We start from the raw sequence: 25,496 nt of genomic DNA on the forward strand, positions 1-25,496 counted from the left end.
CAGTGCGACTGGTATCAGTACCATTTCATTTGAGAGGGATTCTGGTAAACCCTTTGTATTGAAGGAAGTGATGCATGTTCCAGGATTGAAGAAGAATCTTATCTCTGTGGTGATTTTAGAAGACAAGGGATATGATGTTGTTTTCAGCGAGGGACAGGCTTGCCTGCGCAGCAAGACAACTGGAGAAACCCAAAAGATAGGGGTTCGAGTGAGGAACCTTTATCAGTTGCATGTAGATGGATGTGCAGCAATGGCATGCAAGGCAGAAGGATTGGTGAGCCGGGATGATGGTGAGTTGTGGCACAGGAGATTGGGTCACCTTCACCATGGAGCCTTGAAGATACTGCAGCAGATCACTATAGGGCTTCCTAAAGGCACTCTTGCGCAGTCAGATTAGTGCAAGGGGTGTAATTTGGGAAAGTTTGTGAAAGCCACCTTTCACGAGAAGGATAGTCGCGCCACGATGATCCTTGAGAGAATTCACATAGACGTGTGTGGACCTTTCTTAGTAGCTTCGACAACAAAACACATGTATTATGTGATTTTTGTTGATGATTTCTCTAGAAAGTGCTGGATCTTCTTCATGCAGAAGAAGAGCGAGACATACTCAAAGTTCTGTGAGTTCAAAGCACTGGCCAAGAAGGAGTCGGGGAAGAAGGTGAAGGCTCTTAGGAGAGATAATGGTGGTGAATACATCTCTGGTGAGTTCAAAGACTTTTGCAAAGCAGAAGGGATTCGAAGAGAGTTCATAGCTCCCCATAACCCACAACAAAACGGGGTTGCTGAGCGGAAGAACAGAACAATCATGGGTGCTCCATGGGCAATGTTGCATGATCAGGTCCTACCCCTTCACTTGTGGGCAGAAGCATGCAATACAACAGTTTCTGTGCAAATCCGTTGTCCTCACAGGATACTTGGCATGAGTACACCCGAGGAGGCTTATTCTGGTAAGAAACCTGATCTTTCTCATTTGAGGATTTTTGGTGCTAACGTTTACATGCATGTGACGAAGGATGCCAGGAAGAAGTTGGAGCTGACCGCAGAGGTTGGGATATTTGTGGGGTACACTGATACGCCCCACAACTATCGTGTGTATTTGCCAGACAGTGGTAACACTGTTGTGCGACGGGATATAAAATTTCAGGAGGAGAAAGCCATGAAGTGTTCGCTTGAGAGGGAGCTACACTTGCATGCAAATGAGGAGCTATTAGTTCCTAAGGATGAGCTTCAAGACGTGATCAGCCACAGGACGAGGTTCATGGAGTGGAAGAGACCACTCATGCAACACCAACCATCAGAGGGCGAAAGCGCTTGAAAGAAGTTGAGCGACTAGCTCAAGATGCAGAGAAAGTTGTAGGACCACCTACAGCCCAATGCAGGCAGAGACAGTCACCTGATCGGTACACTGGATACATGGCTCTTATGAGCAAATGTGTTGTGACTGAGCCATCCTCTTTCGAGGAAGCTGTGGAGGATCCCGCATGGGTAGACGCCATGGTGGAAGAGTATGATTCGATTGTTAGAAACAATGCATGGGAGATTGTTCCAAGACCGGAAGGGAAATCAGTGGTGGGTTCGAGATGGATCTACAAAGTGGTGCAGATGGGGTGGCACATTCATCAGGTGGATGTGAAGACTGCGTTCCTTCCTGGAGGTTGGAGGAAGGAGGATGCTACTTCAGCGGAGGTAGTGGATGCCACTGTTTATCGACAGTTGGTGGAGTCGCATGTGTGCAGGCTCAAGAGAGGCACATCGGGATATGGATCTTGGTACAGACAGGAGGATGTAGATTGGGTAGGGAGCTCAATGGATGACATCATGTACCATCATATCAGAGATTGTGTGCAGCAGAGAATCATGTTACTTTCATATATTCCAACGGAGGATCAGGATGCTGATATCTTGACGAAGGCGCACACCAGGAGCAAATTCTAATACCACCGAGGCAGGATAGGGGTTGCTGATAATCCATATCTTGTTGAGAGGGAGTGTTGAGAATGCAACAAGATGATGGAGCTTAGTGGAAAGGAGTCGCCTTCACTAAGTGGGCCCACAGGCAAATTATGGCGCAAAGTCTATTTTAGACTATGTCTATTTTTAGACATATGGATCATGGTCTATGAGTTGCAGGATGTTGTTTATGGATTATTGGTCATGTTGGGAAAAATAGATGGACTTCTATTTTTGGATCACAGCAGGAGCGATCAGAGTCTATTTTTAGACTAATAGTCAAAAATAGAAAAGTCAAATATTATTGTCTCATAATAATATTTAGACTATAAACATTATCTTATCCTCTTGGAGCACTTCAGTTTGAGCTACAGATGTGGCACATGCAGCTGTCAGAAGGAAATACGCTTTCTTTGTGGGCCAGTTGAGCTATTGCATGCAGGACTTCAGTTAGAACTCATGTGGTTGAGTTTGGTGGAGTTGGATGTGGAGTTGATGGAGTTGTGTTCAATTTGACTTGGTCAAACTAGTTGTACTTAGTCTAACTACAAATAGACTAGTGATGAGTTGTGTGAATTAATTATTAACTCATAATGCAACTGAAGAATACATCAGTTAACTCAGTGCATGTACAGTTTAGTGGAGACAGGTGTTAGAGGTTGAGATTGCTATCAGTTGTGACTATAGTTGTGCATGAGATCTTGCACAATCAATGTATTGAGTATGCCCATGATGATTGCCCAGTATATGCCCAGTAGAATAGCCTGTGCTCATGTGATTTCTAGTGTGAGTGATTCTCAGCAGGTATTGTGCAATAGAGGCAGGCAAAGCAGCGGAGGAGATTTGAACCTATGACTTGTTCGGATCTGAGCTAGTTTTGTGTGTAACAGGTGGAGATAGTGCTGGATACTTGTGAGGAGTATTGTACTATGTAATGTTACATGTTCTCAATCATTAATATACAGATAGTGTGGGGTTTTCAGCTGTAAGATTTCCCCGGGTTACATACTGTGTTAATGTGTGCATGCGATTGATGTTTCATTGTTTTTGATGCTGCTAAATTGATGATCAATGTAGAGGAGGTTATGTATTATGCATGTATTCCGCAATAGTGTATAATTGGGATAATCTCTGTTGAATAAGTGTTTATTATTCAAAATTTCTACAGATTTATCAAGCAACGAGAAGGATATTCAAGTTTTGCACTTCAAAACAGGTTTCACCTGAAGAGATTTGATCATTCTCCATGCTTGATAGATTTTGGGTTAACATGGGTCTATGTTTTTAAATGGAGCTATGTTATTTAGTTATACATTCATTAATCAAATTCACTAAGTTTTTATATGTTTATAAACTATATGTTCTGAAATATGATAGTTACAAATATGAATCATTATTACTTAAATTTACTTTAATGATATGCATATTATGATTTTTTCCTAAAAAATATTGTTTGTAATTTTATTAATAAAAACAAAATTATAATATAACAAATTGAATTGAATCACTTTATTATTTTTAATATTTTTTTAGTTGATATGAAATTATTATTATTATTATTATGCTTCATTTTATAGACATTACAACATCTCGCCCATGTTTCACTGAAATTTAAATGTTTATACTCATTTACTAACACTACAACATCTCCCCATTCTGGGTTATAGAGCATTGCGTAATTATTATTATTTTTATATTATTATATGCATCCTACATTTTTGAAAGTTGTGCCTTAATCCATATAAAAGGGAAATGTTGTAAAAATGGAAATTATTATCCATTTTTGTTATGAAATTGATGGAATAACCCCTACTTGTGAATTATATTTAATATCTAAATTATGAAATGAATATGTAATGAAATAGGCCAACCATAGAAGTCTATGGGGAGAATGAGAGATTAGGAAAAACGAGTGATGTTAGGGATGAAGATTGCTTAAGAGATTTATGGAGAGATTCATGGAAATATTGTGGAGGAAGTTGAGGAAATGGTTTTAGCAAGAATCTAATTTGAACATAATTGTTATGGTTACCTATCATTATATATTATAACCAATTGTACAATACAAACACACGTGAATATTTATTACATATCAGTCTCTATATCCATTATTGCTCATGAATATCTATTATAACCAACAAAGATTTTTAAAAAATGATCTCTTCCTTTCCCGAGAAAAACAACTAAAAAGAAAAAAAGACAACAACAAAGATTAATCCCTATAACGCAATTCAAAATCAACATGAATGGGGTGGCATGAGGGGGATGGATTCTCATTAATCTTGAAGGAAACATCGAAGATAGATATGCTTGGCGCATGGGTAGGAAGACAAACAATCAAGCTGAGGCTTATGGCATATTTCTAGGAATTTCCTTGGCTAAAAAAAAGGGCATCAGAAAGATCCAAGTCTTAGGAGACTCAATGTTGATTATAAAACATATGAAATACAATTCATCAGCGAAAATCAAATCATTCAGAAATCCCAAGGTATGATTCCCCTCTTTGATTTTGTGTCATTATTTCACATCATAAGAGGGAATAACCAGGAAGAAGATAAGCAAGCAAATTTGGCTTGTTAGTTGAATGCAAAAAGAAGTATAGTGAATGAGATAGAGGAAACGATATGCATTTCGTAATCATAGTCATAGGTTCCAAATATTGGACCGAGGTCGACATTCTTGGCTCAACCAAGAGTTTAGGAAGGCAAAGCAATTTTGAAATCTTAGGGTATTTAAACCAATATCCCTTACCTCCCCACCCTCTCTTCTTTCTTTCTCTATATAATCCCCCCCCGACCCTTCCTCCTCCTCCCCTCATCTCCCATTTCACTTCTCCTCCCTAGCCCTCGTCACCCTTCTCCTTCCCATACCATTAAGCCTAATTTCCATTTCGTTCCTCCTCCACTCCATTAAGTTATGCCACCCTTCTCCATTTCGTTCCATCTCCCGCTCCTCGGTTCCTGTCTCATCGGTCGTTACTCAGCTGAACCCGTCCTCGCGCCTCGTGGCATTAAAGCCTCACCTCGCTGCAACAACGTGGCGTCTTCCGTCATGAAGGTACTACACTTGGTTTAGGGAGATCTCACAACCTGAGAACCCAACCCCCACGACATATAATCTGTTGTAATGGTCGACGATGTAGCATATGAGACAATAGGATAATGGGAGAGCGTGAGAAACATTTATCCCCTCTACTCTGAACTGCTCAGATCGCGCATGGGAGGAAGGCGTAGGTTAGGATGAAGGACGATGATAATAGATGGGAAATTATGGTGGAGCATTGGGATCTCAACTTCATGACTACCAATCTCTAGTATTGCATCAAAATCTAGACCTGTACCTTTTATAAATGGGGTAACAATTCGATCTGTTACCATGGTTTCTGGTTAATCTCTGCTCAGGTGGCCTATATGAAGGCCCAACGGCTGAAGCTGGGGTCACTGAGCATTTTTTGTAGGTTTCAGGTCAAAGCGTCGACTATTAGGGTGGTCTCTGGCGGCGTTTGCACTCGAGAGGGGAAGCTGGTTGCTGATATACAGAGTGCTGGTAGACTGAGTGTTGTAAAGAATTGTGTTGGTAAGTTGAGTTGGGGGGGGGATTTTAAGCAGCAAAACACAGGCTTTGGGTTAAGTGTCTACAACATTCTTGAGTTGGGGGCCCGCGTGTCTTGGAGATTAGACATTCTGGTTGTTCCCTGGTGAAGAATATGAGCATGCACAATAACTCAGCGGAGGAAAGTTCTATGTCCAGTTCTTGAGGCCGTTGCCGGCCTAGGATGGGGGGATCAAGGGAGGGCAGAGCTTGGGAAGGTGGCAACAACCTGTATACTTGTAAGGACTGTGTGCAAGAGCATTTGGAAATTCAGGAGGTCTGGGTATTCTGTAGAGGTGTATCCACTAGTAGCAAAAGGAGGCACTGGCTATGCAGGAGCAACAACTCGAAAAGAAGGAGCACATCCGACAACTGGAGGACGAGGTGGAGATGCTGAGACAACAAATTGAGCATCTGAAGCTGAAAATAGAATAGAACAGCTTGAGGACTTAAGAAAAATTCACTCGACTTGATATTAACAGTCTAGCGCCGATGGAGGAGTAATCTGTTCTCTCACTCAATTTAAAAATGTTTTTGTATGGCAAACTATACGTGTAAATATTTACTATTTTAGTATTGTAGAATGCATAGCCATAGGCTACTAGTAATGGATATTTTTGTAAGAAGTACGAGGAAAACTCCCAGGGAAGGGATGGGGAGGAAATGAAGTTTCAAAAGCCTTTAGCAGGCTCGAAATTATGATGTAAAATCCTGATTTTGAACGCGAATGGACGCGATTTATATATAAATATACTACTCATTCTCGGTAAAGAAAACAAAAACAAATCAACATGAATCTTTCTAAGTGAAACATTTTTTTGTAAGGTAGTTCATGGACATTGAGTGGCTGCTACATGCATGGGAAAATCCAAATAGATCAACCCAAAGAGATCTACCTGTCAGCTAAATTAACAAGGTCTAACCTCAAAGGCATCAAGAAGATTTGACCCTGTGACCTCCCGATAAATAAAACACTTAACAACAAAAATTTAATCAACTAAACTATCCTTTAAAATTTATAAATTTACAATTTCTAAATAAAGCATTCCAATCAAAACACTAAAGTTATTCCGCTGACCACATGAATCAATCAAGTATAACCTATTATGATGGTTCTAGGCAACGTCTTCCTCGTAGTAAGTTGCCACAAGATGTTTGTTAACTGTAATAAATCCTATCCATGGAGATCAAGTGTAAGAAATGTAGAAGTTCAAACCTTTTCGGGAATATACGAGCCAATATTTATTCAACTCAATGGAGCCACTCATAGAGATTTAAAAGAAAGTAACATGAAGCAAATTTAATAGATGAATTGGAGTATCGAACTACGTTCGTAAAACCAGTTCACAATAACCCATAAGTCAATGTTAAGTTTATTGAATGTTAATTTATTGCCTTCAAGTCACGTTGGCCAAATCTGACCCCAAAAAATTCCACGTATAGAATTTTAAATTAACACGATTCCCATCAAATATCTTCAGTCACCTGTTTTTTCCTTTTAAATGATCTTTTATAAAATGTGTGACTCAATACTTGGTACTATTTTGTTTCTTGTGTAACTAAATTCTTGGACAACAGCTTCTACTTTGACTAGGTAAATCGGTGGCCTATCCTTCACTAGACTAGATTCGATTCGATTCGAACTCTGTGAAGCAACGTGTGTGTTTGGTCCTTTAGCTGCACGCCTGCACTATGAATGCCCAGTGTCCTTAACTCTTGTGGGGCCCAATGGCCAACACCGTTTGAGATGAGGAGGAGGACACACAGGTTGATTTGGGATACGGATAATCAACTTTGTGTGTTTCAAGCTAGGGGTGACAATGCTTTTCTAATGAGTATGTTTAGAGTTTATTTTAGAACAGGGTTATAAGCATTTTTATTTATTTTTAAATAATAATGTATATGTAATCTAGATTTAATGATTTGAAAATATTTTTATATATAGATATAATTTAATAGATAAAATAAGAGAAACTAGTCTTATTTGGTTGGAATAGGAATGTTCATTGATTATGAAGATTACATATATCTCTAAGATTAGCTTTATGACTAATTATTTCCATTGCTTCTAAACTAGTGGTAAGATATGGTAATAACTATGAATAGTTACAAGATCATAGCTTACTTAGATCAATAAGCTAGAACAGTTACTCTTCTAAGCTAATATGGTGTTACTCTTCTGTTTACTTGAATACATGGAATTTGTTGTATATTCACATGATAATGATTAGGTAAAGAACGTATGATTAATAGAACTGGTATGAGCACTGCAACCTATTCTGGTATTGTCACTCTTATCTGAGCTAGTGATACTCGTGTAATCATCATTATGGAATTAGACTTTTATTCTATAATGGTGTTATAATTTTTCATCCTCGCATAAATTAAATGACACATAACTACTTTGTCGACCATTTAATTTGTATGATTTTGCTAATTACTTCTAATATTTTGTATCTGAATTCAAAATTAAAATTAAACTCATAAGAATAACTTTTCATCAAATTATTATATAATTTCATTTTTACTAATAATTAATTTTTTTAATTATTAAAAACAAATTCATAGAAATTTTTTAAAATAATGAATATGAGTTAAAACATCAAATATTAATATAATTTATGTCTATATAGAACGAAACTCATTATTAAAACTCTAAAAGAGCCTTACACTTCTTCAACCATGTAGATTGATTGAGATATGAGAATTAGACTAACACACTCAATAGGGAGAGCAAAGATTGAAGGTTATTAGGGTGGCTATGATGTTTAAATAGTGACAAATTTTGTTCTTGATGAAAAATAAATATCTTAAAAAGCATTTATATGTGTAAAGGTGAATGGAGATACATGCATAAGAACATGTGATATAATAATAGTTTGTCAAAATAGTCATTTTTTTAGTAGAGATTTAAAAAAATATATTGTATTAGTGATATATAAAGAGAACCTTTGAATGCTAGTAGATTTGAAGGTAATGGAGAGTCACTCGTATATATCAAGACATTAATATGAAATATTTTCAATAATTCAAATTTCAATCATTAAAAGCCATCTATATCATTTTTCTAAAAATCTCATCACAAAATACTAACAATACTTACTTCCACATGATATAATATAGAAAAGGTTTTTTTTTACCATTTTTGAACATATACTATAAGTTCAATATAAACTATGGTGTATTTTACATAAATAATGAGAAGCTATGACTAATAATAAATAATCTATTAAGAGAATTTAATTACCTATTAATTTATAATTTTATGGATAGCTTTAAAAATTAACATGTGAAACCATTTTAAGGTTAAGTTATTGTGTTTTTATTTGCATATGTATATGTATGGGTAGAATTCAATGCACCTCAATCAACATGTAGGTATTTGGTTTTTTACAAATATTCAAGACTATATTTAAATTAGGAACGAGGGATTTCCTTTTCTAGCGAATCCATTAATTGGATTATTACAATGCTTATTGTTAATGTTATGAACAAATAGGCATTGTCATGAACTACCCATTAACTACTCACTAAAAAAAACCTTAATCAACATGGCCTATACAAAATGAGAGTTTTATTAAGGGCTAGGAAATATTACAACACAAAAAGTAAAAATAAGTGTTATATTTTGTTTACATTCACATACATACATATCCATTTTCTACATTTAGATTTCAAAGGAAATTGCCAACTAAATTAACATGAAAATGATTTTTTATCAACATAAGCCTAAGCCATTTACCTCTTGATTGTTTTTTTAATAAACTAACTAGCCTTAGTATTATTATGATAAAAAAGAGAGTATAGACGACACTCTATGTGACCTTCGACTTGGGAAACTAGGACCATAGGAGTGACAATATATCGTTATTTCCATCATGCCAAAAGTTGCAATATGTTAGACACCCAATCCATAGGGATAGGTGTGGAGGAATTCCAACAGTCACAGAAGTTCTTGGAATATGCAACCAAGGGTCAAACATATGTATTAATATTTACATGTGTAAATAAAATGCATCTCATGCTGATCCTAAGTCAATGTTTTTTTCATGAGTGCTTAACATGGTATCAGAACAAGTCTATTCCTACCTTGCTTAAGTTTGAGCCACTATGTGGCCTCCCTCTACCATTTTTTTTGTGGTCTAATCAACCTAGGTGCACTCTACACTTGTTAATGTTGTCAAGTTTGCAACTGGCACCGTGATCTATCAGGTTTGCCATTACTATATAATCACTCTAGTTTTCCTTTGTGGAAATACATTTATTTTTTCATGCTCAATCTAGCTCTTAGTCTAGTGTGTATTACACTACTCATATGTGTTTTCCTATTTGCATTACCATTCTGTAAACGCAGCAACATATTTGCAATCCATGCCTTTTTTATATGTCTATCAGCACAAAGACTTGTTACCTTTCTCAAGTTTGCAATGTTTTCAACTATGTTCTATTCTAAGTGGAATTCATTTATTTAGTGTCAATTCAATTATTCTATGCACTTCCTTCAATCATTGAAAGTGTTCACCATTTTATGCACTTATGCACTTCCTCAAACTAGGAATTCTCTCTCCTCTATGTAATGTTTGCACTCTCACCTAGACTTGGATTTTCACCATCTCCATGAGCTCCCTCTTGTCCAGACTCTAGTCCAGAAACCCCTCATGCACCAAGGCATTTTTCTTTAATCTCAGCATTAATCTTCTCATTATCTGCTTGATTACTCCAAATTTATGTTTTGATCTTGGCAATGCATGCCTTTTAGATGGCTCAATTCCTGTGAGAGGGAGGTGACTTTGACACGAGCTTGGTATGAAAACTTTAGCATATGTGATTCAATTTCCAACAAGCCTGCGACCATTTTTGGGTGCTTCTGACACAGTCCACTTTGCAACTCACAATTTGATGTAATACTTACGGTCACTGCGATAATAAAGAAACCTCAGAAGGAAGATTAAGCAAGTGGGTTGTTCTGGCTGAGTATTTTCATTTTTCTTATCATGTAACTACATTGACAATGAAAGGAAAATCCCCCCCTCCACCCCCTCGGTTCATAAAGATTGGCGTTGTTGGCAAATATGTCATCCACAACATTGCTCTTTGAAATCTCATTTGAGTAGAAAAACTTTGGAGCTGACAGATTTATCCTGTCATTGTTACCATGGTAATTATAGTTCATAATCAAGTTTCCTTATGATCAATTCCAAATAGGAAATCCATGAGCATTGACTGGTACTCTTTTCCATATTCTCTATTGGTTTGTCATCTTCTTTGTAGGTCAGAGCTTACAATTTTTTTTACATAGTTGTTTCTCTTCCTATGCATCCCAAGTTGGTTGAAAAAACTAACATGAAGAAAACTAAGCATGGAATGGATTGGTTAGTTCAGTTAGCTATAGGAGCTAAAAGAATAATAGTTGAACTTGTGAAGGAATGTCCCATCAATATGAATGGGCTAGATACAAAATAAAATTTAAACATAATACCACTGGGATCATATGATTACATAATTGGCATGGATTGGATGGAAACGCATCATGCATTACTAGACCGTTACAACAAAACATTTACTTGTATGGATGAAGAAGTACAATAAAGGTAAGTGTATGGAATTCCAAGGCCATATGTTAGGGAAATATCAACTATGTAGCTGGAAAAAGGTTTCATAAAAGGATGCCATATTTATGCAACCCCCATGGAGGAGATTGCTAAGGATTAGGCACCAAGTCTAGGGGACCACCTATTACTTAAGGAATTTGAAGATGTGTTTGCCTAAGTTCCATGGTTGCTACCTAAAATAGACATTGACTTCTCTATAGACTTGGTACCTGGAGTTGCACCAATATCCAAAACGCCAAACAAGATTAGTACTCTAGAATTGAAAGAATTACAAATGTGGCTAGAAGAACTATTAAGGAAGGGGTACATATGCCCAAGTGTATCATCATAGGGTGCCCCAGTCTTATTTGTTAAAAATAAGGATGTTACACTAAGACTATGCACCAATTTTCATCAGTTGAACAAGGTCAAAGTGAAGAATATGTATCCACTGCCCAAAATAAATGATTTATTTGACCAACTCAGGGGAGTTAAGGTATTTTTGAAAACTGATATAAGTTTAGGGTATCATCAAGTAAGGATTAAGGAAGAGGACATTGATAAGACAACATTTCAAAATTGATATGGGCATTATGAGTTTGTAGTGGTGTCATTCAGATTATCTAATGCACTAGGTGTTTTCATATGGCCCATGAATAGTATCTTCCAAAATTATTTAGATAAGTTTGTTTTTGTGGTTTTGGATGATATCCTCATATATTCCAAATTTGAGGAAGAGCATTAACAACATTTGTGGATGATGCTACAAGTACCTAGAGAGAATTACTTATATGCCAAACTGAGTAAGTGTTCATTTTATCGATTAAAGATTCATTATTTGGGTCATATTATTTCAAAAGAAGGGATAAGTATAATAGACCCAACAAAGATTAAAGAAATTAAATAGTGGCCAACACCCAAAAATGTGATAAAGGTAAGATATTTCATGGGTTTAGTAGGTTACTACAGAATTTTATTAGAGGTTTCTCAAGGATATCCCATCCTATTACCTCCTTGCAAAGGAAAGGTGAAATATTTGATTGGTATAATGAATGTGAAGAGGCCTTTCAGTATTTAAAGAGGTTGTTAACAAGTGCACCTATATTGAAGATTGTTGACCCGGATGAAGACTTTCTTGTGTGCATAGATGCATGTAAAGAAGGATTTGGAGGAGTTCCCATGTGGAATGGGAAGGTAATATGTTATGAATCTAGGAATTTCAAGCATGAAAAGAATTTACCACTCATGATTTGGAGCTAGAAGCCATTATACATGCCTTGAATATGTGGAGGAGTTACTTCATGGGAAGAAACTTGAATTTGGAACTTACCACATTGGGTTAAAGCATTTGTTTGGGCAACCACATTTAAATGCAAAAGAAGTGAGATGGCAGGAATTTTTGGTTTATTATAACTTTGAAATTAAGCACATAAAGGCTAAGGAAAATAAATTGGTTGATGCACTCAATAGAGGGTGTATGCAATGCAAGCTATAACCATAAACACATGTAAATATAATTTGAAAATAAGAATTTTATAAGATGGGAATTGAAATTAGCTATACATGGAAATAAAAAACAACCTACAACAAGGTGAAGTACAACCCAAATACAGGGATTATGAAATGGAAGAAGATGGATTTCTTTTCTATAAAGGCAGAATCTATGTGCCAAATTCCCAAGAGGTGAATAATTTAGTGTTGAGAAAAATGAATAGAGTGCCTTACGCTAGGCACCCAGGGTACTAGAAGGCAATCTTAGTAGTAACAAAATAATACTTTTGACTAGCTATGAAGAAATAAGTGGATTATTATATAGCTAGGTGTTTGGAATGCCAAAGGGTTAAAACTAAGCATAGGCACAAACATGGTCGCGACATCTAATACCCATTCCTAAGTGGAAATGGGAAATTGTTTCCATTCATTTCATTACAAAACTACCTAGAACAATGAAGCAATGTGATTCCATCAAGGTTGTGGTGAATAAACTCACCAAGGATGCCCACTTCATTCCGATTAAGTCAACACACAAGGTAGCCAATGTTGTTGGGATTTACATGAGGAAAATTTCTAGGCTGCATGATGTGGCCAAGGAAATTATTTCAGATAGAGATCCCAGGTTTACATCCAATTTTTGGACATGCTTATTTAAGGGATTTGGCACTGATTTACATTTTAGTACAACCTACCATCCAGAATTAGATGGTCAAATGGAAAGAGTTAACCAAGTTATTGAATACATGCTATGGATTTATGTGATGACGAACTATCACAATGGGAAATGCAAGACACTAGTAAGTTGGGATAGTCCAGTTGACAAGTGCATTCTAGGTCCAGATTTGCTTAAGGAAATGGAAGAGAAAGTACCAAAAATTAAACATAATTTTAAGGTCGCCCAAGATAGACATAAAAGTTATGCATACAAGAACATGTCAAACAAGGAATTCAGAATTGGTGACCATGTCTTCCTAAGGGTGAAGGCAAGTAAAATTTCTTTGAAATTGGGCAGTTGTATGCAAAGTTGACAGTGAGATATTGTGGACCATTTGAGATCCTGGAAAGGATCAGCCCAGTTGCCTACAAGATTTCACTATTAGAATCCATGCACATTCATAAATTTTGTCATGCTTCATTGCTTAAAAAGTATGTTACAGATGCTAACCATGTGGTTGATTGGAACATGATTCTGGTCAAGCCTGACGGAGACTTTCAAGTCCAACCAGTGTGGATTTTAGACGACAAAGTCAAGGTGCTCCAAAATTGATCCATTACCTTGGTAAAGGTGCAATTGACCCATTTTGGTCCTAAATATGCTACATGGGGGCATGAGGATGTGATGAGAGAGGAATACACTCATCTTTTAGATACATTGTTATATATGTGTGTATATATAAGCACTAAGGATAGTGCCTAAAAAAGGGGTAGGGGAATTTAACACCCTTATTCCACCCCTAGAATGTAAATGGCATGTATATGCTAAACTACGCTAGTGAGCCGAGACATATTAAATAGATTGATTAGCATAGGACGTCTTTTGAGGGCCATTGTGCCTAGGTGCATGTGTGTAAATGTGTTATGGGAGTCATTCTGCATGTGTATTTTGTGTTTTTGGGCATGCATGCCTATGTGTAGATGTTCTATATTTTGAGGCTAGAAGAATTGGTAATGTAATTATGTAAAAAAAATGTATATTATTAAAATTATAATGGTTGTAGACCAAAAAAAAAAAAACGAGTATGGGGGGTTGAGACTCATGGAAGAGTAAGAAGAGACACATATGATTTAAATAATCATTAAAAGTGCATATGCAAAATAACTAAGGTCCACTAAGTGGCTTGGGAAAGTGCCAAGTGACATAAGAAAGGCATGCATATAAAAGAGGAGTGTTGACACTATGAAAGGGGGGTGATTCCAACACTATGAAGATTATTCTTGGTCATTGATTGTAGCAAAAAGCCATGGAATCATGGATATCATTGTGGAAATGAAAGCATGTAAGGAAACCATAGGACTCTAGAAAATTCCCTTTTGGATGAGTAAGGTGCCCTAGAAGGTGATGGCACATCCCAAGGGATTGCAGGTGAAAAGAAGGTTGTGCACCACTTGGGTTCATGCTGATGGGGAATGTGAACCTACTAGTCAGAGGTTGTCGACTTTGGTACCTTGGCTGTGTGATGGCCTGAAAGGGTACTTAGAAGATTTGTGAGGGAAGTGGAAATCCTAGAAGTTGTAGGTCACTCGAACATTCCTATATGACTAAGTAGGATGCCATGGAAGGTTGTGGCATAACCCAAGGGACCGCAAGTGCAGAGATGGGTGTGCAACACTTGGGTGCAGGCTGATGGGGAATGTGATCCTATTGGTTGGAGGCTTCCAAGTTTGGTACCTTAGTTGATTTCAGGTACTGGTTATGTACCAATATTTGAGTGAGATGATGCCCATGGAGTCAAACCCCCATATCAAGGGTGACCCATTATTGAAATAAAAATTAACAATGTGGTCTATGGTTGGGTGGAGCATCAAGTCCTACAACCAGTTGGACATAATTAAAAGATAATTATTATAAATTGTGTGTATTTGTTTTCCATTGTAAACAATCCATAGTGTGAAATGCATATGAATCTTAATTTAAATACATTTGTGCCTAACTATTGCATATTAGCATGCATTTACTTATGTATGGAAACATGCCATAATCACTAGAATAAGGGGGAATTTTCAAACACAGGCTACCATGGGTAATTCACTCATAATCATGCCTCAACTGGAGGTTGGAATAAGCCAGAACTAGGTCGAGGGACATTACAATCCCTTCAAAGATGACGTATTGTGTGATGTTGCCCCACTTGAATTCTGTGATGTTATTTTAGGACAACCTTATATGTGGAAACATCATGTTATTTATGAGTCCCATCCACATAATGTCATTTTTACTCTAGGGGCTAAACTCTATAAGCTACCATAGGTAGTTATGACTACCACAATTTCATTTATCTCAACAAAATAATGTCAAAAGGTAATCTATTGAAGTGCAAAATTTGTCCTCTTCATGGTTAAGTTAGAAGGTGAAAGGAAGGTCATACAACCATGATTTCCTGAGTATAGGGGATCTCTACATAATAGAAGTAGGTGGAAAAGATTGTAGAAGCATATAGAGATATCTTTGCTTCGCATATGGGAGTGTCTCTACATTGCCAGGTCAAACACTCAATTGACTTGATATATGGTGTTTCTTTACCTGATGGGCTATTATATAGATGATGTATCTTGGAGAATGAGGAAATAAAACATTAGATTCATGACCTCACCCAAAAGGGCCACATTTTATCAAGCTCCTCACCTTGTGGGAGCCTAATTGTGTTGCTGCATAACAAAGGTGGGACATGGATACTTTGTTTTTATTATATATTCATGGACAAAATCATTTTCTAGAATAGATACCCAATCTGTTGGATTGACAATCTTTTTTATTAGTTTAAGGGTGCAAAGTTCTTTAGTAATATTGATATGAAGTCAAGCTACCAAGTCTAGGTTTAAATTGAATAAACCAATGTATAAGAACATTCTTCAAATGTAAAGAAATCCTTTTTGAGGTGTTGGTCATGTCCTTCTTCTTAACTGATGCTCTAGCGATGTTCACGAGGATGATGGATAGTATCCTACTATGATTCATAAAATCTTATTTGGTTGTATATTTGGATGACATCCTCATCTTTAGAAAAACCTAATAAGAACATTTTTTGCATATTCAACAAGTCTTGAGCACCCTACAACAACACAAGTTGCATGTCAATATGGAGAAATTCTCATTTGGCATGGAGTGAATTTAGTATTGGCCATACAACATGAGTAAAAATGGGTGCATGTGTACCTATCCAAGATCCAATTCAATCGGGATTGCCCAGTTTGAACAACACTAATAGATCTATACAACTTCTTGGGACCTACTAACTTCTACTGAAATTTTGTGTTGGGGTTCTCTCATATCGCTTGGCCCTTAGGTCAAACAACCCAAGGTGGATCTAAAGCAAAATTTTCCTTGTCTAATGCACAACAAAAATAATTTAAGGATATGAGTCACCACCTCTACTATGCACCATTCCTCGTCATGCCAAACTTACCACAACCATTTGAGATTGAGGCAAATGCCTCCAACTGTCTATTGGTGTAGTCCTCACTCAACAAGGACATCTGGAGGCCTATCACTATGAAACACTCTTTGATACTTGATACCCCACGTATGACAAGGATGTTAATTTTTATGTAGCATTGGGAGGTATTCCTGCATGCCAAAGAGGTCTCCAAGTCAACCTATGGATACTAAAATTAAGATTTATTTGTGTGGCACTGAGAAGGCCCAACTCAGGAAAGGGTATGTCCCTTAGGTTAATTTAGCCCCATTTGACTAGTATATATAATTTATGTGACATCTAATTTTTCTAAACCAAGCAAGCAAGTTTATTCTGCATATTTCTGAGGTCTCTTGACGACTACACTTGTGGAGAAAAGGAGGATGAATTGATCATTTTTTATTGAGTTGTTTCTCTCTCTTTTGACCGAATTTTAGCAGAGTTTACTAGTTTTACTGGTTTCGACCAATTTTATCTTGTTGGTGATTTGACCAGGTTTGACTGGTATTTTTTGACTTGGAAATTGGCACATATTTCTAAACAATTTGGATTTGTAAATCTTGTTGAAGAATAATTTCTCCTGAAAGAAAAGTTGTTGGGTTTTCTTGCAAGGTTGGGTTTCCCATGGTAAAATTATTGTCTCTATTATGCTTGGTTATCTGTCTTTGATCCTTCTTATTTTTGTTGCATTTATTGTTGATATTTTTTGAATTGTTATTGCTCAATGATATTTGTGGCATAAGAATATTGTGCAAAGAATCATTAGGTAGTAATTATCTGGTAGAATATAGTATTCTATTGTGCTCTTGTGGAAAATTAAACATGGTATCAAAGACTTATTCAAATAGCTACCATTGAATCCAACCTAAGAGCCAAGTGTTTAGAAAATTAATTAGATTTTATATTTCTTACCAAATTGTGTCAAGTATTAGAATGGAAGGTAGGTTGGATGATACTACAAATCTTTATAAGGAAGTTATTCTAGAGTTATAGGGAGCTAAGGAGAAAGTATTTACTTTTGACCCTTCAAATTCCATTACAAATAGTGATATTTTGTTGTTGGAAAATAATACTTCTAGACACATGATAGGTTTTGAATATTCTCTCACATATTTGACTAAGAGGGAGGATTATACATATTATTAGGACAACCATCCTAGGCATCGGTGCCCAAGGAGAAGAAGGAGGAGGATATGTCAAAAGTTAAGTACTTCATTTATAATGATTTTGGACATTATGCCTCTTAGAATCATGAGAAGAAAATGAAGGAAAAGCAACATGCATTAACAACCAATGTTTATGATGATGATGATGGTGAGCATCCACCTCAGAATAAACCAAAGGAATTTTCCTTTAGAAACTATTACCAATAGTGGTGATGTTTGGTTTATGGACAAGGCATATGATAGGTTTCTAAGACTCTACAATCCTCAAAAGTTTCTTCCTTAATCAAAAAATAGGTACTTCATATTTTTCTCCCTTGATTATTATTATTATTATTGTTGTAGTCAACCTCTTGTCCTTGTATTTTTTGCTTGGTTATATTTTTTTTTCTTCCATTGCCTCTTGAATGGAATTTTGTAGAAAGGAAGAATTATGGAGTCTACCAATGGAATGATTCATGCATTATATGGCAGCATCGAGAAGTGCCAAGTGAAGTTTTTGACAAGAGGATTTTCGCAGAAAGAGGGAATAGACTACGATAATATTTTTGCTCTAATCACCAGATGATGATATTCTTGGGCTCAATCATAGAATCAACAATATTGATTTTCGTTCAAGAGGGAGGATTGTACAGATTGTTAGGACATACGTGATTATGCCAAATGTTGGGAAGTGCTTACAATCCTAAGGGAGAAAAGAGTCATGCAGAATGGAAAGAGAAACCTTCCAAGAGGATGTCATGAATTTCTTAGATTCTTAGAGACATGAGGTCTCTAGGATTTGTATGCCTTCTACGAAGGGACCATGTTAGACATAAGAGTATGCTTCAGTGAAAAAGGGAGCAATAGTGGTAGAAGGACTTACCACAACAGGATTTGCTTCATTGTTAGAGAGAGTTAGTCTTGGAGTTTGAATATGAAGGATCTTGGCTTGATTCATTATTTATTAGGATTGGAGGTGTGGCAGAGGACTGATGATATATTCCTCAGAAAAGGGAAGTACATTGTTCATATTTTGAGGATATTTTGTATGATGTACTACAATTCCATGGCTATAACTATGGTGATCAATTGAAGAAGCTGAGTGATTCTGCTTCAAATTCAGCTTTGGTGGATCCCACAATGTATAGGAAGTTGATTGGATCCTTTATGTACCTGGTTTACACCAGGTTAGATATTTACTTTGCAGTGAACACCCTAAGCTAGTATATGGTCAAACCGAGGCATATACAGTGAGTTGTAGCAAAGCATGTGTTGAGGTACCTACATGGTACAAATGGATATGGTTTCATATATGTATCAAGAAGTGAAGTGAGGCTATATGCATATATTGATTCATATTGGGCTAGAAGTTTAGAGGACAAAGAGAGCACCTTGGGGTGTTGCTTCAACTTGGGATTGACTATGATTTGTTGGTTTAGTAGGAAGCAAACTTTTGTCGCACTCTAAACATCAGAGGCGAAGTATATTGCAGCCAATCTTGTAAGTTTTGAAGTAGAGTGGATTCAAAAGCTTCTTGCAGGATCCTTTGATCAAGTCACTTAATCCAATACATGGTGCAGAAAAGAGTAGTGAAACTCTTAATACATATCAATAGGAGTAGATTTCATACATTATCACCAAGCCTTTATCTAGAGTGATGTTTGTATACTTTAGAGACAAGCTTGGCGTGATGTAGAATGTCTCCCTCGTTGAGAGGGAGAGTTTCTATGTTTGTAGGATAAGGTAGATCATCTCCTAAGAAGCTAAACATATTTGGTTATGCATGTTGATTTGAACTAGAGAGATGGATACATTCACTTGAGTGGGCGTGAAGGACTTTTCTTGGGTCATGATGATTTGACCAGGGGTGAATGGCCTAAGGAAATTGTAGGATTGGACAAATCTTCTCCTAAGAAGCAAGAATGACTTGGCTTGTTCATGCTAATTTGAACAGAGGAGATAAATGAAATTCACCTAAGAATCCATTGAGGACTTTTGCTAGGCCATGCTGATTTGGCCCGAGGTGAATGCTCTAGGGGAAAATCCTATCCTGAGAAGCCATGAAGGAATTTGGTTGGGTCATGTTGATTTTACTGGAGGATATTGTTACATTTACCCGAAAATCCATAAACGACTCTGGCTAGGCCATGTTGATTTAGCTAGGGGTAAATGGCCTAAGATACTCGCATTACCTACTCTACGATGGAGTGATCTATAAATGTGCACGTGAGGAGTCACATTACCTACTCTGGGATGGAGTGATCTATATATGTGCATCAACATAGAAATCTCATAAAATTTTCTCAAGGAAGGAGAAATTTCAGCTAAGGTAAAATTTGTTTGCAGCTAAGGAGAATACCTTCATTGCTAAGAGGGAGTGTTGATTTTTGTGTAGAATCATGAGGTATTCCTGCATGCCAAAGAGGTCTCCAATTCAACCTATGAAAATTAAAATTAAAAATTATTTTTAGGGCATTAATTCAGCCTAGCTCATGAAAGGATGTGTCCCTTGGGTTAATTTAACCCCATTCAACTAGTATATATAATTTGATGTGACATCTCTTTTTTCGAAACCAAGCAAGAAAAATTCTTCTTCATATTTATGAGATCCCTTGACAGCTACACATGTGGAGAAAAGGAGGATGAATTGATTATTTTTTACTGAGTTATTTATCTCTCTTTTGATCAAATTTGACTAGAGTTCATTGGGTTTTACCATTGTTATATTGTTGTTGAGTTTGACCATGTTTTACTGGTATTTTTTTACTTGGACATGAGCACAGATTTCTTGACAATTTGGATTTGTAAACCTTGCTAAAGAATAATTTCTCCTAAAATAAAAGTTGATGGGTTTTCTCCCAAGGTTTGATTTCCCAGGGTAAACTTATTGTCTCTATTGTGCTTGGTTGTCTTTCTTCGGTCCTTACTGTTTTCATTACATTTAGTGTTGATATTTTCTAAAGTTTAATTGCTCAATAATATTAGTGGCATAAGAATGTTGTGGGAAGAATCATTACATAGTAATTATCTAGCAGAAAATAGTATTGTACTATGCTTTTATAGAAAAAATAAAAAAAGGAGATGTACTCCATCATCTCGGAATACCGACAATGGAAGCATTATATTTTGGGGAAGGAAAAAATCAGGCACACTAGTCACATGCCTCTACAATTCATATAGACACAAGGAAATTTATAGAATGACTACCATTAGAAATGGTCCACATACCTACAACAATTCCACTTGAACATCAAGTACAAGAAGGGACTTTCCTTTTAGCCTTTACAACCATCCATATACATGGGTAACCCTAGGAGAAAAAATTTCTCCTATTATTCATATTTCTATCCAACAATCGCACATGGTATTTACTTCTTGACAATAGAGATTACTCTTCCATTATCCACATGATAGAGATGATGACCAACAATCTCCACATACAACAGCCCATCAAATTTCCTACACAAACCCACCCACCCACCCACACATACACACAAAATATAGAACATTGAATGAATAGTATTTGTAGTGATTAGTCCTTGCCATGCTAGGGATTATAGTTTTGGTACAAATTCAAAGCAAGTCTTTCAATTATTTTGCTTATTCGTGCATAAATATTTCAAATTTTTCTAATTCTTTGGGGTAAATTATTCTTAATTTGAATTTTTAGAAAGAAACAAATATATTTTGGTTTTTTAAATTCCCTAAATGCAATTGTATATTCAACTCTTCGTATTTATGTGACCAAATTTCCCTTGGTGTGTTTTTCCAAATTATCTCTTATTCTCAAATTTTACAAGTTGAGTAGGCCTAATAGTTATGAACATGTGTTTCCTCCTATGAGATCACATGTACAAAACCAAAGCATGATAGAGTTTGTACATGTTGAATAATTAATATTGGTACATCGTTATGATGCTTGAAGGGTAGGTATCCCCCTAGAGTGGAACCCCCATATTAGAGTGTCTACAGATGTTTTGGCCCTTGCCAAGTAACAAGTTCCTGCTAGTACTAGCTTGAGGGATGTCAATACTAGTGACACAAAATTTAGATTTAAAGAAATTCTTAAATTCAAAAATGAATTGGAAAACAAGCAATTAAAAAAAAAAACTAAAAATTAAACACATCATTATTCTTTGGCCTTGTTACCAATCCATATACATGGGTAACCCTAGGAGAAAAAAAATATCTCCTATGATGTGGATTTCTAGCTAACAATCACACATGTTATTTACCTCTTGACAATAAAGATTATTCTTTCATGATCCTCATTATAGAGACGATGACCAACATTCTCCACATATAACAACCCCTCGTATGCCTCTTATATATAGATATATAGATATGGTCTAGAATATGCTTACCTAATTAGCATATTCTATGATGATGGTGGTTCAACACACATGGGGTACATGAGCCATTGTTTCATTCAAAGTGTTTGCATTAATGCATTATGAATTTTAGTCAAAATCATGGGTTGTAATCAAAGAATGAATCGTGATGCTTGGAAGCTCTACTTAATGCCTTATTTCACCTTGGTGGTAATTAATTCTTTCTTATCAAGTGTAACCACCTCGATTATTTTCTTTTCTTTTCCTTAGATAGATATGGTTTTTTCATATCCCTCCACACTTAATACTTTCTCTTTTTTCTCCCTACTTTTGAGTTAGGTGTTGTCAATCTCTCGTGTTAGTTCCTTGTTTTCCTTGTCCTATGAAAATGAGGCTCTTGTAAATACATGGAGGTTGATGTTATTACACGAAATAATAAAAGACCATGTGCCAAAAGATAAAATAAAAAATAAAGGCAAGGATGAATCATAGTCAAAATCTAAGTTAGCTTGAACTCTACACCCTCAAGTGAGGCCATCACCCCAATTACATGAATATCATGATATATCAAAATGAAAGGGATTGAAAAGAATATCCCAACCCCTATTAATGATGAACTACCTATACTAAAAATTAAGATTCAAAATAAAATCAATGAAGTTGGCAATATGTTAATCAAAGAAAAGAAAAAGGATAATTAAGGGGTGGAAAAAGTAGTCTTGAGGAAATTGTAACTTGAGCACAAAAGCGCTCCCTCTACAAAGGCATTCATTAATGATGATCTTTCATAACCCATGTATAAGACTATCCCAACAGTCATGTTCACCCCTAATCATATCACTTCCCACATAAACCTTTCAATTCAAGAGTCGACTTATTAACTTTTCCTCCCAGGGGGACTTTTCTTTCATTATTATTTGGGTGTAGATAATCATGGGTATTTGATGACCCTCCCATACCTAAATTTGAAAACTTGCAAAAGTTCATGGGCTAGTATGAATTTTGAATAAAATACTTGATGTGACCACTTAGTGGTTTTAGCATTAAATATGATTCACTTTTAATGTCACATTGACTATTGTACACATGTTTTTTTATCTCACTTGATTCCTTGATCCATGTCGAACAACATTTAGGCTTGATGATGAGTGTTAGACTATGTGATGACTCGACAACTTTCTAGATACGCTTCATCACACATTGGTCGATGGACGTCACACCATGGAGCTAGGAATTTTCACATATGAACTTCATGTATCAACCCTTTGATGGTGTTGATATGTGGCTTGATGACATGGCACTTGATGATGATCATACACATTTTTCGAGAGGTAATGTATCCTTTTATTTTGATGATGTCGTGATGATGATGGAGGATATTGCATATATGATGCCACACTTATTTGAGAAAAATAGCACATTGGATGATGATGAGAAGACATGACCTTTTGATGATACTTTCCACCTTTGGGGAGAGACATGAGTTTTGGAGCATTTACACCCACTTTTAGAGATGATGTCACCTTCATGAGGCTTTTACACTGACAAGTGTAGAACTGTTGGAGATTACTTTCATGTTTTAAAATTGTATCTACATTTAGAGGCATATTTGGGATTTGCATAAGACCTATCCAACTTGTATCATGGATTATTATGTTTTCAGGGGCTTTAGTGAATTGCTAGCTTAGAGAGGTAAAGTGAATGGTTTACTTCATATAAATAAGGGAACATTTGCGTCATTTTAAACATTTCACATTGTGGAGAGATCACTTATCTTGGGTTATTATCTTTTCTCTCTAGCTTGCTATGTATGCCTAAGTAGAGTGACTTCTTTGGAGGACTTGTGATGTGGATGGTTTCTCTTTTCATGGATGATTATTGGTGAAATTTGATGGATGCATACCAAATCAGTAAGTTATTCTTCTTGATCTTGTCTATGTTGATGGATAAGGGTTTTGAAGTCTTCAACAAAGTGTTTTTGATATTTTATCTCATTATCTTAGACAATTTTTTTATCAACTTCTTTGAGGTGACCTAAGTGTAGCTCCATCCCTTGTTTACCCTTGAAGATTTTATGATGATGAGGTTAAATATCTAGGGGACACAAGTTGGTATCCCTTAGTCATCTAAGCCTACATCCATTCCATTTGTCTCCCAAGTGTTTTGATTATTGATTCCATATGCCCTAGATAGAGAAAGGCACTAGTCTTCCTCTTGTTTAAATCATTATTGTCTTAAAATCATTTTTTTCATGTTGTTAGAGTAATTTAGGGTTTAATTACATCAAAATGTTTTTTTTCAACATTTATAATGTATATGTCTTATTCTTGGGGTTGGAAAGTGTTTGGAATAAATTAAAAAAAATGGTGTCATATTTAATGCAATTTTCCACCAGTTTTCAACCACTTTCGAGGGTTGATGTCTAGGGGTTTTTTTCTATTTTCTACTCTTTTACAATAGAATATTTTTGTAGTTAAGTATCTATTTTCTCTTATTATAACTCTTATTTTTCACTTTATTAGCATAGATTCAGGGGCTATTTATTATTGCTATTAGAAATTGGCATATTGCTACAATTTCTCATTCCACAAGCTAGTTTGTAACAACATGGTGTGATTTCTTGATTGTGTGTGTTTTGGGACCTTCCTTGAAATTATATTGGTTGAAATAAACCTTTAGAAAAAACATATCACCATTTGAACTCAAATATATAAATTAACTTCCAAAATCATCATAAACCCTAATTATTAATCCTCATATAATGGTGATAGAAGTAGAAGCCTTAGGGAGCTCTTGACGTGGTTTGACTTGGTCATTTGATCCTTAAGATCTACTGCAGAAGCCACCCTTATGTCAGATTAACTCCTTCACTAAGTTGAGGGGATAGGTTACTAAGGGGATAGTGGTGGCTCTCCCATGTTATTGGTTGTCGTAGTCACATGGTGAGCCTTTGCACTAAGGTGCAAGATTTTGACATAACATTTTTGCATTATTTTTTTGGAGGATTTGAGTCCTTCTCCGAAAGGTTCAAAGTTTATGTTTCAACCCAATTTGGATGATTACATCTAAAATCCTTTTTAGTTTTATCATCTAAACTCCATAATCTCATTCAAGCTTAGGAGGCAGTAATCAAGTACCCAATAGAAGATTTGTTATCCCTCCTAAACTCTATAAGAGAAGAATCCAAGAAAAGTATCTTATGGTTAATTTTGTCTTTAAGAATACTCTAATAGTAGTTTCAATTTCTAGTAAACCATGGAT

This window comes from Pinus tabuliformis, chromosome 9 (assembly GCF_031772625.1).
Source record: "Pinus tabuliformis cultivar Carrire ecotype Pingquan chromosome 9, CPIR1, whole genome shotgun sequence".
Taxonomy (NCBI): Eukaryota; Viridiplantae; Streptophyta; class Pinopsida; order Pinales; family Pinaceae; genus Pinus; species Pinus tabuliformis.